Source organism: Desmodus rotundus, chromosome 2 (genome assembly GCF_022682495.2).
Source record: "Desmodus rotundus isolate HL8 chromosome 2, HLdesRot8A.1, whole genome shotgun sequence".
In the NCBI taxonomy this organism is placed as follows: Eukaryota; Metazoa; Chordata; class Mammalia; order Chiroptera; family Phyllostomidae; genus Desmodus; species Desmodus rotundus.
In genome coordinates, this window is record NC_071388.1 from 129,728,286 (window position 1) to 129,741,497 (window position 13,212).

The following is a 13,212-nucleotide window of genomic DNA, read 5'->3' on the forward strand; positions in this document are numbered from 1 at the left end:
CAGAGAGACTTCCTTGGTGGTTCTATGTAAAACAGCACCTGTCTCTGTTTCACCACCTCTCCACTTCACCCTGCTCTATTCATCTCCCTGGTGTTTAGCTAGAATGCTCTCCATATATTTTATCATGTCTCCATCCTTTGAGATCCTAAACTCCATGAGAGTAATGACTTAGTGGGTTTACTCACATATCTAGAAGACTGTTTGATATGTGTTGAATAAATTAAAAAAGAAAGACAGGGGAGAGGAAAACAGAACTGACATTGCTGAGCATTTACTCTGCTGGGCCTTATGCCAGGCTTCTTACCCAGTCTTTGGGATAGTAACATTTTCACCATTGCACACATAGAGTCAAGACTCACAGATAATAAGCAGCTGCCACAGCTAAGTCACATTGCCTCAAATCACAGTTATGATCTTCTCCCTCAGCCTACCTTGCTTTCCAGTGAATCTTATCTCAGTGAATGGCAGCAGCATTTTCCAGGTTGCTCAAATGAGTAACCCACATGTCTTTTTGGGTGTACTCCTCTCCTTCATTGCCCACATCCAATCTACCACAAAGCCGTACTGATATGCCTCCTAAATATCTCTCAAATCCATTTGTTTCTCTCCAGGCAGTTCAATGAGTCATGATTTTCACTTGGATCTTGCAATAGCTTACACCTGGTTCATGCCCCCTTTCTGTGAATATCCCTCTAATAATCCATTCTCTTCACTGAACCCTGAGTAACCGTTACAAAACTGATTACGTCCTCCCTCCTTCCATGCTCAAACATTTCAATGATTTTTAAAATTGTTCTTAGTATAACACCAAGGTCCTAAATTTGGCCCACAAATTGGGTCCCATCCTGCCCTCACCTCCCTTCCACCAGTTTCCATGCTGCTAACTGTGTACTGGCCATTCCGGCCTTGGGGCCATTTCCAAATACTGCAGGCACCTTCCCAGCTCAACCTTCACACTCTCGTCACCCTCATGCCTTGTTGCCCCGTTTTGATTAGTTAATTTCTCAAACTTTAGGTTTCAATCCAGGCATATTTTTAAAATGTTTCCTGGCCCCACAGACTAGGGCCTTATGTGAACCATCATAGAAAAAGAATACCCTTCTCCATCAGGAAGTTTATCACAATAATAATGAAAGAAATGTGAAATTATGCCTATTTTTGCAACTAGATTACTATCTCCTTGAAGTAGCATCCTCTACAACTATCTTATGACTTTTTTCATCATTTACTATAAAGTAGCCCATAGAAAACACTGGATAAATATTGTTGAATTAATTAATGTGACCCACTTTGAATGGTGAACCTGATGAGGTTAGATCCTGGCTTTCAACTTCGGCTGTAAGACTCCTACCCAGAGTAGTACCCGCTTCCCGTGGTTTCACTTTCCATGGTTTCAGTTACCCGTGGTTAACCTCAGTTATATTAAATTTCTGAGGTTAACCTCAGAAAATATTAAATAGAAAATCCCTAAAATAAACAATTCATAAGCTTTAAATTGTGTGCTCTTCTGAGGGGCATGATGAAATCTCAACCACCCCACCTGGGATGTGAATCACCCCTTTTTCCAGCATGTTCACACTGTATTTTAGCACATTCCCCCACCCATTAGTTTCTTCATCGTCTTCTCTGTCACAGTATCACAGTACTTGTGTTCAAGTAACCCCTATTTAATTTAATAATGGCTCCAAAGTGCAAGAGTCGTCATGCTGTCAATTCAGAGATGCCAAAGAGTACCTAAAAGTGCTCCCTTTAAGTGAAAAGATAAAAGCTCTTGACTTAATAAGGAAAGAAAAACATTATATGCCGAAGTTGCCCAGAACTATGGCAAGAATAAATATTCCATCTGTGAAATTGTACAGAAAAAAGAAAATTCACGCTTGTTTTGTGGTTGTTCCTCAAATACAACAGATCTCATTACATAGACATTGTACCATCTCACATCATCAAAAGAAGGGTGAGTATTGCACAATAAGATATTTTGAGAGATATATAATTGTTTTATCTTATTATTAAATATTGTTAATCTCCTACTGTGCCTAATGTATAAATTTAACTTTATCATAGATCTGTATGTATAAGAGAATACAAAGTATATTTAGGGTTTCATACAACCTGTGGTTTCGGGCATCCACTGGGGGTCTTGGAAAGAATAAGGGAGGACGGCATATACCAGCATTCTTTGTAAAGGGGCCCAGGCCAGAAACCTACCAAGGTCCAGAGAGAAGTGGAGGACTGGAAAGTGTTGCTGGACAACAGGGGCTGGGGACACTTCCTGTGGGGCAGTCTCCGTCTGAGTCCATGGAGGCTGCTCTGCTCTTCCTCCTCACTAGCAGGCTCTAAGACTGGTTCAGATTCTTATGCTTGCAGTTTGCCTTTCTCTTTTTACTTCTCTCAACTTTTAAAGCCATGACAGAATATCACCTTTCAGGAGACATGCTGCCTCATTTGGAGGTAAGACAAGGGAAGCAAAAACTTAGATGATGGAAAGTGACAAGATAGGTACTACTGTGTACCTGAAAATGGGGTGTGAGGGAATTGGATTTGTGGTGACAGTGGCAGCTGAAACAGGGCGATCGTGCTAAAAAGCAGCTAAAATTCATCCATTTTTTCAATTATTGATAAAGTTCCCACTGTGTACTAGGCACTAATTGAGTACAAAATGTACAACAATGAATAAAGAAACAGCTGATAGTGTACTCACAGATTTTATATTTTCATGTCAGAAATACAAAAAATAAATAATAATTAAATATACAATAACATTAGGTGATGATAAAGCACTTTGAAGAAAATTACTGTAACTTTAGGAAAATAATAGGCAGGGATGAAATCAGGCTAGTTTTATTTATACAAGTAGTTAGAGAAGGCCTCTTGGAAGAGGTGACATGTAAGCAAAGATCTAATGAAGTAGGACATATGAATACAGAGAAAAGTTTTCAAGCAGAGGAAGTAAGTGACTTAGGAAGAAGTTTGGTTCATGCTTTAGTTAGGGGAGACTAAATGTTTTAACAAATGTTACCTACTCCCACCATGGAAACTCGGTGGTTTGATACAAAAGAAGCCTGTTTCTTGCTTTCAGCAGAGGTGAGTGTGGGTTGAATGGGTGTGCTCCCAGGTGTTGCTTCAAGGATCCGGGACCCTGCTCAAATTTTCTTATTCCACTGGCCAGAACTCAGTGACATGCACCCGCAACAGCATGGGAAGGTAGGAAATGCAAGTAGACGTGTGTCCAGGAGGGAGAAGATCCAGGTTTGGTAAACAGTAGCCAATCTCCCCCAGCATGTAAAGAGTATACAGAATCCAGATGACTGTTGCTGAGGGAATGAAAGATGAAATGTAAGAGATGGGCAACTGCTGTGGCTGCAAGGCCTTTATGTCATAGTAAGGACTTGGTACTGTTTTCCTGAGTATATTGGCAGGCTGCCGAGGATTTTAAACGAGGGAATGATGTACTTAAATTTCAGTTTCCAGAAAGAACTTGAAAGCTCTTCAGAGGCTGTAAGGGGACAAGAAAGACTATGGTACTGAGTCATGGGAGAAGGAGAGAGAGCTGGGGGTAGTCATGACTGAGGTGAAGTGCTGAAAAGGCACCTGCCTGAATATATTTTTGAAGGAAAAGCAAAAGGAATTACTATTAAATTGGATATGGATAGCAAAAAAAAAAAAAGAGAATCAATGAAGTTTATTAAATTTTTTCTTCTGAAAAACTGCAAATGGTTTTGCTATTTACAGAGACAGGAAAGACTGGAGAAGGAGAAGGGGACAAATAAAGAATTCTCTTCTATACCTTCTGTTTGTAGTGTCTATTGAACAGTCAAATAAAGACATCAAGTTAGCCATTGGAGATGGGAAGCTAATGGTGGGAGGTAAGGAGAGACTGGGGAGGGGAGCTGGAAATAAAAACTTTTGGAATTATCAGAGTGTTGGGATAGAAAACCAAGACTTGAAGAAATCACTTAGTGTCAGTAGAGAAGAGCAGAATTTTGAGGACCACACTCAAAAGCGTTCCAATATTTAAAGCTCAAATCATAGACACATGGACTCAGAAACCAAAAATGCTCTAAGAAGTTATTAGGTTGAATCCCCCTTTTTTTCAGTGAAGAAACTAAGGCTCAAATGATGAAATTGGTCACATAAGATCAAAAAATTGGTGCTGGTAGACCTCAGCTACAATCCCGATCTTTGGGCCACTGCTTCACCTTACAATCAAAATAATAATTCCTGTGGTGAAGGATAAGACATGAAAATCAATGAGATGAAAGAAAAAAGGGAGGGAAACAAACTGTGTTAGATAATCTGTTTTCCCCTCCATATTTGCTCATCTTTCTAACAGGTGCAGAACACATTCTATGTAAAGGATAGGGTATTAGACAACTTGTATTATTTTAACTCTTAAGGGACTGGGAAAGTGCTGAGTGGGAGCCAATATTGCAGTAATATTACAAGAAATACATTTCAGATTAAATGGGGGCAAGTATGATGAGCTATTGGAAGAAAAAGAAGGGAAAACCATATCTATTGTCCTAATCATGACACAGAAATTAATCTGGCTTTGCCCATGTCTGAGAGAAATAGATGTGGGCTGTGGCTGGGGATGAGGGAAGGTCATGCAGGCCAGACCCATGACAGAAGCAATGGTGGTGACTGAGAAAGGGGCAGAGCTTCAAGAGCAGGTCCCATTTAATCAAACTGAGAAGACGTCACATTTGGCGACTGAAAAATAACTATAGGGTATGGAAAAGAGATGATACTGACAAGAAAATATCCATGATGATAAAGTGAATATAGTGAAGAGATAAATGAACCTCACCAAGAAAAGAGGGAGAACAACCCCATACATCTGCTGTCTCTGCTTACCATGGTGGCTGAGCCAGGCAATGTCAAATGGTGATTGGCTAACTCCATCATCCCTTCTAGATTTATTAACTGGCAATCATTTGTAGAGTGGACCTTTCCCTTCTCCTCCATTTATTTATTCATTTATATCAGCATGCACTAATGGTTTCCTGTTTTACCCAAGGGATTACAGTATGTTACAATAATTATTTTTATACTCAAATTGTCCTAGGCCTTGCAGTGGGTGCCCCTTTTAAACTGATTTGTGTGCCTTTTTGATGTTTTCATCATTCTTGGGCATTTCATTATTTTCTGACATAAAAGTTTTAGTCTCATTATGTGTTTTTTCTTGCCCTAGACCTGGAGACAGCCATTTCTTCAAGAAGCCCTGGTTTCTTTTAATGAGGAAGATATTACGGAATCAAGCTCTGGCCTTCAGAGTGTTGTTACTGCTAGAGCCCCTCAGGAGGCAACACTAGGAAATCTATATATGGATGCACAGATATATGCCTGAATTTATCCTTTTGTCTGTCTGTCTATCTATCTATCTATCTATCTATCTATCTATCTATCTATCTATCTATCTTCTATCTATCTACCTATCATCAATCATCCATCATCTATCATCATTTATTTATCTATTACAAACCAATTCAGGCTGGCACTACAGGCGTACCTTGGAGAAAATGCAGGTTCAGGTCCAGACCACTGCAATAATGCAAATATTGCAGTGAGGTGAGTCACATAATTTTTTTTTTATTTCCTAGTAGATACACCAGTTATGTTTATACAACGCTGTGGTCTATTTAGTGTGCTATAGCATTATGTCTAGAAAAAACCTATGTACATGGCTTAATTAAAAATACTTATTACTAAAAAAGGCTAACCATTATCTGAGCCTTCAGTGAGTCATAATCTGTGCTAGTGGAGGGTCTTACCTACCATTTGTAACATGCAATATCTATGGAAAGCAGAAAAGTGAAATGTAATAAAAAACAAAGTATGCCTTTTATAAGGTTTATTACATTCTATATTCCTTAATTGTAACTTATTTGATAATGGAAAACTGGTTTCCATTATTCCTAGTGTGTGTGTGTGTGTTCCTTGACCACAGCAGCTGAAAATTTGACTTTGGACACATTAGTTTTTCCCATCACACTTTATCTGCCCTTATATTCTACATGATAGCTTTGCTTGGATGTAGGCCCTTGCCTTTCATGACTTGGAATACTTCTTTCCAGCCCCTTCTTGCCTGTAAGGTCTCTTTTGAGAAATCAGGGAATAGTCTTGTAGGTAACTGTGTCCTTTTCTCTTACTGCTTTTAAGATTCTCCCCTTATCTTTAATCTTCGGTAGTGTAATTATGATGTGCCTTGGGGTGTGCTTCCTTAGGTCCAACTTCTTTGGGACTTTCTGAGCTTCCTGGACTTCCCTGGAAGTCTATTTCCTTCACCAGATTGGAGAATTTCTCCTTCATTATGTTTTCAAATAAGTTTGCCATTTCTTATTCTTCCTTTTCTCCTTCTGGCAACCCTATGATTCAGATGTTGGAGTGCTAAAGTTGTCTTGGAGGTTCCTAAGCCTTTCCTAATTTTTTTGAAATTTTGTTTCTTCATTTTTTTCTGGTTGAATGTTTATGTTTTCCTTCTGGTCCAAACCATTGATTTGAGTCCCAGTTTCCTTCCCTTCACTGTTGGTTCCCTGTCTATTTTTCTTTATTTCACTTTGCATAGCCTTTACTTTTTCCTCTATTTTGCCACCATATCCAACCATTTCTGTGAGCATCCTAATTACCAGTGTTCTGAATTCTGCATCTGATGGGTTGGCTATCTTTTCATCGCTTAGTTCTATTTTTGGAGCTTTGATCTATTCTTACATTTGGGCCATATTTCTTTGTCTCAGCACACCTGTTACGTTGTAAGAGGGAGCCTTAGGCATTTGCAAGGCAGGGCAACCCACGTTACTCCATTGTGGTGCTGTATGTTGGGAAGGAGTCCAAGAGGGAACAATGATGTTTGTTGGGCTCTCACTCCACTTTCAGTCACTTCCTCTGCTCCGCACAAGCAAATTGAGCCCTTTTGGTGCTGATTTCTGGGTGGGTGGGTTTGTGTACATGCTATGACCCCATGGGTCTCTCCAGTAAAATATCCTGTGAGACTGGCAGTTTCTCCCACTGCTGCAGCCCCCACTGGTATTTATAGTCAGAGGTTTTGAGGCTCTTTTCCCATGCTGGAACCCTGGGTTGCACAGTCTGCCTTACTCCCTAGCTGTTCCTCCTGGTTTATCTGTGTGTAAATGTAGGACCATCCAGTCATCCAGCAACACCTTGTCTTGCATCCTCTCCATCCTGGCTACCCATTTCTGCCCCTCCTACCAGTCTGAATGAATGTTTTTTCTTTAACTCCTTGGTTGGACTTCCATACAGTTCAGTTTTCTGGCAGTTCTGGTCGTGTTTTATTTTTTAAATTTGTTGTTATCCTTCTTTTGGTTGTGCGAGGAGGCAAAGTGTATTTACCTATGCCTCCATTTTGTCCAGAAGTCCCACATCTCTGTAATTTAAAGCACAGTTCTGAGTATGTCCTACATTATAAACAGTGCTAAATAGTGAGGTTATAAGGTTGAATATTAATAAACAATACTTTTCCTCAAATAATTCACTGTCTAATTTAAGAAAACAACAAATGGACAAATGAGTATAATAGATTTGGTAAGATGCCAGAAGTATGATAGAAATTTAGAACAAATAGGAGCTGGCAGAGATGGGTAATGAGCATTGGAAGAGAGATAGAGTTAGCCAGGCTGAGAATACAGTAGAAAGAAAGGCATGGAAGTGACAGAAAACTTGATACTTGTGAATGGGGATGGGGTTGTGTTAGTTAGCAAGAATGTCAAGAAACTAGCTCATTCACACTAAGTATCTGTTGTATAGTACAAATTGGTACAATCTTCTTGAAGGACAATTTATATTTCAACAATCTTGGCCTTTGACCCATTAATTCTATCATTATAAATTTATTCTATGAAAATAATCAGAGTGGTAGAAAAATACTTATGCACAAGCATGTTTATCTGTTGTTATTTATAATAACTATTTATAATAGATAAAGAGCATATAGTGAAGAGAAAGATGAACCTAACTAAGCAAAGAAAGGGAGGAAGAATAATTATTGTAGTAATATTTCAAAACATTGGTAATAACTTCCTTGTCTAATAAAATTGAGGTGTTATATTCATGGAATTCATGGGATGGAACATTACACCATAGTGACTATGAAGATTTTCAATGTAATGTTTTAGCACATTAAATGAGGTGGGGAAATGTTCAGTTCATCATTGTGGTATGCAGTAGGTATCTTCCAGGCATCCAGATCTCTGCTCATTTTGGTGAAGTAGGCTGATCTTGCATTTAGAAAATCAACCCTTCCCTTAGTAAAGCAGCTCTGGAATCAGGAGAGAATAAACCCCACCCACTACTGCTGCCTCCAGGGTGGGCTGTCATGGGTTTAAACCAATTAGCACACCCACTTTATCACTAAGGAGGGGCTCTTCCCTAAGTGGGGCCATGAGAATGAAACTAAGGGTTTATGTTTAATGATTTAGCTAGAAGTCTTCTCTCAATTTCCTTCTGGATAGGGTAGCACAAGGGTACAAAGTCTGAAACTGAAATGCCCTATTTTGCTGTTAAAATGAAGTGAGCCTGAGAACAAAGCAACCCATTTGAAGGGCAGATGTGACCAACTGCAGAGAAGGGAGATGGTAGAGAAAAAGCTCTACCTTTGAAATTTTCTATTTTATAAATTAAGAAATGTCTTTGATAGTTCAAGCCAGTCTGATATGAAATTTTGGTTACTTATGAAAGCACCTTACCTGATACAATTAAGTGAAAAAATAGTAGCAAATTCAACTGCAAACACACATAGTTAATGTGTTATTTTTGTCCATAATGTATTTCTCAAAATATTTTATTTTATTTTTTTTTAAGATTTTATTTATTTTTAGAGAGGAGTGAAGGGAGGGAAGAAGAGAGGACAAGAAACATGATATGTGAGAGAAACATCAATTGGTTACCTCTTATATGTTCCCAGCTGGGGACCTGGCCCACAACCCAGGCATGTGCCCTGACTGGGAATCAAACTGGTGACCTTTTGGTTTTTAGGATGATGCCCGACCCACTGAGCCACACCAGTCAGGGCATTTCAAAATGTTTTTCAAGTCAAATAGGAGAAGATTATAATTGAACTGAAGTAGTGTTGTTGGTGGAGATAGGATTCTTGTGCTGAGTCATGGGAAATGCGTTTTGGGAACCCATACACAGGAGGACTTGAGGCAAGATTTATTGGAGTGAAAACAAAGGACTGCCTCCAGGTGCCCAGTGTCTCATCCACAACCAGGTGGCTCAGCTCCATCTCACTGTGGGGCCTCTGGGGCCACACGAAGCTCAGGGGGAGGTCCAGGATCCAGAGCTGCTATGCCATTAGCCCAAATTGGCATCTGAAGTCTCAGTAGTCTAGCTTAGTCTCTGTTACCCTCACTTTGGGCACTGTGATTCAGCCTTGCGGCTGCTACACTGAAACCTGTGCCACTGCCACACAGAGAAAGAATGTGAATGAGCCCCTTTGTTAAGATCTGATTATATTTCCTGCAGTTTGGGAAGGGGTAAGCTTTCTTTAAAACTAACCAATCTTCTTCCTAATTCTTTGTATACTTGTGCTGGGCCCTCCCCATATCCAATCCTTTTCTTGGACCTTCCAGATTTCTGTGCTGTTATCCTATCTAGTTTTTTCCTAGAATTTCCCAGGATAAACTCCCCTTTATGGTCATTATTTTGGCTCCTTACTGCCATACCTCATAGTTTTGTCTAGACATCGGACTTTTACTGCACAGGCTTCAGCAGAGGAATTTCAACTTTACTGGTTTATCCCTTCCTCCAGTAATCTATGGAAAGGAGCTGATTGTTCCCCAGGAGAGATTGGAAAGCCAGTCCTTCCTCCCTCCTTGGTGGGGGATGGAGGGATGTTAATCCTCTTGGCGGAGCAACCCATGGCTGTCCTCTGGAGTGTGTGGAAGCAGTAGCTTCCAGACTTAATTAGGCTTAATGCCTGATGCAGCTTCATAGTTAATCAGGCTTAATGTCTGATTCCATTTACTCCCTTACTTTGTTAATAACTAATTAAATAACTACCTACTGTAATAGTAGGAAGGTTTAAAATGAGTTAATGAAGGGAAATGTAGAGAAAAGAGTGTGCAGACAGATGTAGCAGCATGTGAAGGACTTCTGGTAGGAAGGGGAGATGAGTATAAGGAATTAAAATATAACCAGGGTGGCTGAAAGGGTGTGAATCATGGGAGGGTAGGACTGAGGGTAGGACTGAGTGTTCCAGGGTCTGAGGACCCAAGAATCTGTCATCCATGGTGGGTTCTTGGCTTTGTGCAGGAAAGAATTCAACTGTGAGCCAACATAGATTTTAAAGTGAAAGTGAGTTTATTAGTGACGTAGTAAGACAGAGAGTGGGCTACTCCACGGATAAAGTAGCCCCCTTTTAGTGGAATTTGGTTTTTTTTTTTTTTTTCGGTTCATTTATTCAGGAATTTGGGAGAAGATATTCAGGATCTCCCCAGGAAAAAAAAGTAGAGATTTCTCAGAGGAACTCTGTTGGCCATTCTTTGTCTTTGTATGGGCTTTCTGTTTTTGTGGGGCATTCTTTAGCATGCTAATATATTGCAATAAACATATAATGAGATTAGAGATTACTGTTAGGTAAATTAATTGCCATGTTGGATTGAGCTGGTTTCTGTCAATTTTAGGCCATAGATCCAGTGGGGGCATGGTCTTCCTTCTTGACAGCTCCTGTAGTTTTTATCAATTGCAGCTGTTCTGCCACATACCCTTTCTCAGGGACCAGGTGGGCCTGGGAATGTTGCGAGGGTCATATCAGGCAGATGTTATCTTTAAGATGTTATCATAAAAAGTTGTGTCTTAATTCTAAGAGCAAATGACAAGTCAGTAAAGGTTTTAAAGGGACTTTGAGGAGGAAGGACTAGGTAGGTATAAAGGGAGGATCAGACTCACATTCTGAAGCAGAAAGATTCTTTCTATTATTCATTGCTGTAGAGTGAATAATAAATTCACGGGGAAGGTAAAGAGGAAATGAATGATGTAAACACTTAGGTCCCATGTCAGTGCTCACAGAAATGGGTGATCATTGTACTACATCATAGTTACTGGAGAGGGAGAAGTATGGATGATATCAGAGTACAATCAATGAGACTTTCTGATAGACAAGAAGGATATAGGGAGGTGAGGGAGGTTCCTCAGTCTGGGGACCACAATATTTAGAACTTATTATCAATCATTAGAAAGGATATAAAAAATGAGGCTGTATGGCGTATATGTTAACAAAATTAACACAGAGACCATAAACTACAATGAAACTGGAGTCGGGGGGGGGGGGGCTGGAGGGGTGGTACAGGCTGTAATGACCAGAGGATTCAGTGAGGAGAACAGTGATGAAGGAAAGGGAGAACTTGTATAGGAAATGGAATTCTATGATTCAAATATTGTAGTGGACTGTTTGCTATCTCAAGATATGCAGAAACTTAAAAAAAAGAAAACAACTAAGAGAGACTGAAAAAGCTGCGGGACCAGCCTAAGATTTCATCTAGGGGAGAGAAAGGTAAGTTAGTACCTAGCCCAAGCTGGAGGGCAGTGAGAAAGTATCAAGTTGGTTTCTGCAAATTCTGTTGAGTCCAGTGTATTAAAATATTGGTTTCATTTGCATCTTTTGGCAGTGCTAGTGATTTGTAGGAACCTGTACCCCAGGATTAGCAACAAACCTGTGGGGTTTCATGTATACCAGAAATTGGCAAACCACAGCTCCTGGGCCAAATCTGGCCCCCAGTTTGCTTTTGTAAATAGCTTTACTGGATCACGGCTGCTTTAGAAATACAATGGCAGAATTGCATAGTTGTGACAGAGTACCTTTGGCCTGCAAAGCTAAATGTATTTATTACCTTGCCCTTTAAGAGAGAATTTGCTAATTCCTGATCAAGAGGAACCAAGGAATGAGTTTACTTTCTAGTGAAGCATAATTTTAGAGATAAACTAATTTAATTACCCCCCCCCCCCCAAATATGTGGAGATTAAACAACATACTACTAAAAATGACTGGGTCAAAGAAGAAAAAAAGTGAGATCAGCCCCAGTCACTGAGTTGCCTCTAAGGACTCAGCAACCTCCCCCTTGTATTCCCTTGCTTCCTGACATCCAGTGCCTCCTGCCTTCCTTCTTCTGCCACAGCTTTCTGCAGACTGTTTCCACCGAAGGAAAGGAATCATATTGCATGTCTGCTATTCATAACCTCCCCTCTTTTGATCCCTTTGATGATGCAAGTAAGGGTGACGATCTGCTTCCTGCTGGCACTGGGGATTATATCCATGTAAGGAATCAAAAGAGAAACAGCAGGAAGAACCTTACTACCTTCCAAGGGATCATTGATGAATGCAATAAAAAGAAACTAATAAAAGCATTTAAGAAGAAATTTGCCTGCAATGGCACTATAACTGAGCATCCAGAATACGGAGAGGTAATTAAGCTACAGGGTGAACCATGCCAGAACACCTGCCAGTTCCTTTCAGAGATTGATTGGACTGGCTAAGGACAACTAGCTAAAGGTTCATGGGTTTTAAGTGCTTTTGGCTCACTGAAGGTTAAGTGAGGATTTCCTTGCAAAGAGTACAATTTCCCTTCTGTCCCTTGTCACAAGTTTAAAAACCTCACAGCTTATATAATGTAACCTTTTAGGGTCTGTTTTTAACTTGGATTAGTGTAACTTCTTCATGCAATAAACTGAAAAACAAAAACAAAAAAAGTGAGATCAAAAGATATGTAGAGACAAATGAGAATGACAATATGACCTATCAAAACTTCTAGGTTGCAGCTAAAACAGTAATAAGAGGGAAGGTTATATTATTACAGTCTCATCTTAAGAAACAAGAAAAATCTCAAGTAAACAACCTAACATTACATCTTAAAGAACTATAAAAAAGAAGAATAAAAGCAGCCCAAAGTCAACAGAAGAATGGAAATATTAAAAATTAGAGCAGAATTAAATGAAACAGAGAACAAAAAGACTATACAAAAAATTAATGCAACAAAGGCTCTCTGGTTCTCTGAAAAGATTAATAAAATTGACAAACTCCTGGCTATACCCACTAAAGAAAAAAGAGAAAAGATTCAAATAAACAAAATCAGAAATAAAAGAGAAGTTACCACAAACACCACAGATAAACAAAGGACCATACTAGAATCCTATGAAAGACTATATACCACAAAATTAAATAACTGAGAAGAAACAGATAACTTCCTAAAAACATATAAC

At 39.5% G+C, this 13,212-nt stretch overlaps 1 pseudogene; it reads left to right on the forward strand.

Moving 5' to 3' along the window:
• The first annotated feature begins 12,174 nt into the window (after positions 1-12,174).
• On the forward strand, positions 12,175-12,489 carry LOC112313162 (eukaryotic translation initiation factor 1 pseudogene; annotated as a pseudogene).
• The last annotated feature ends 723 nt before the right edge of the window (positions 12,490-13,212 follow it).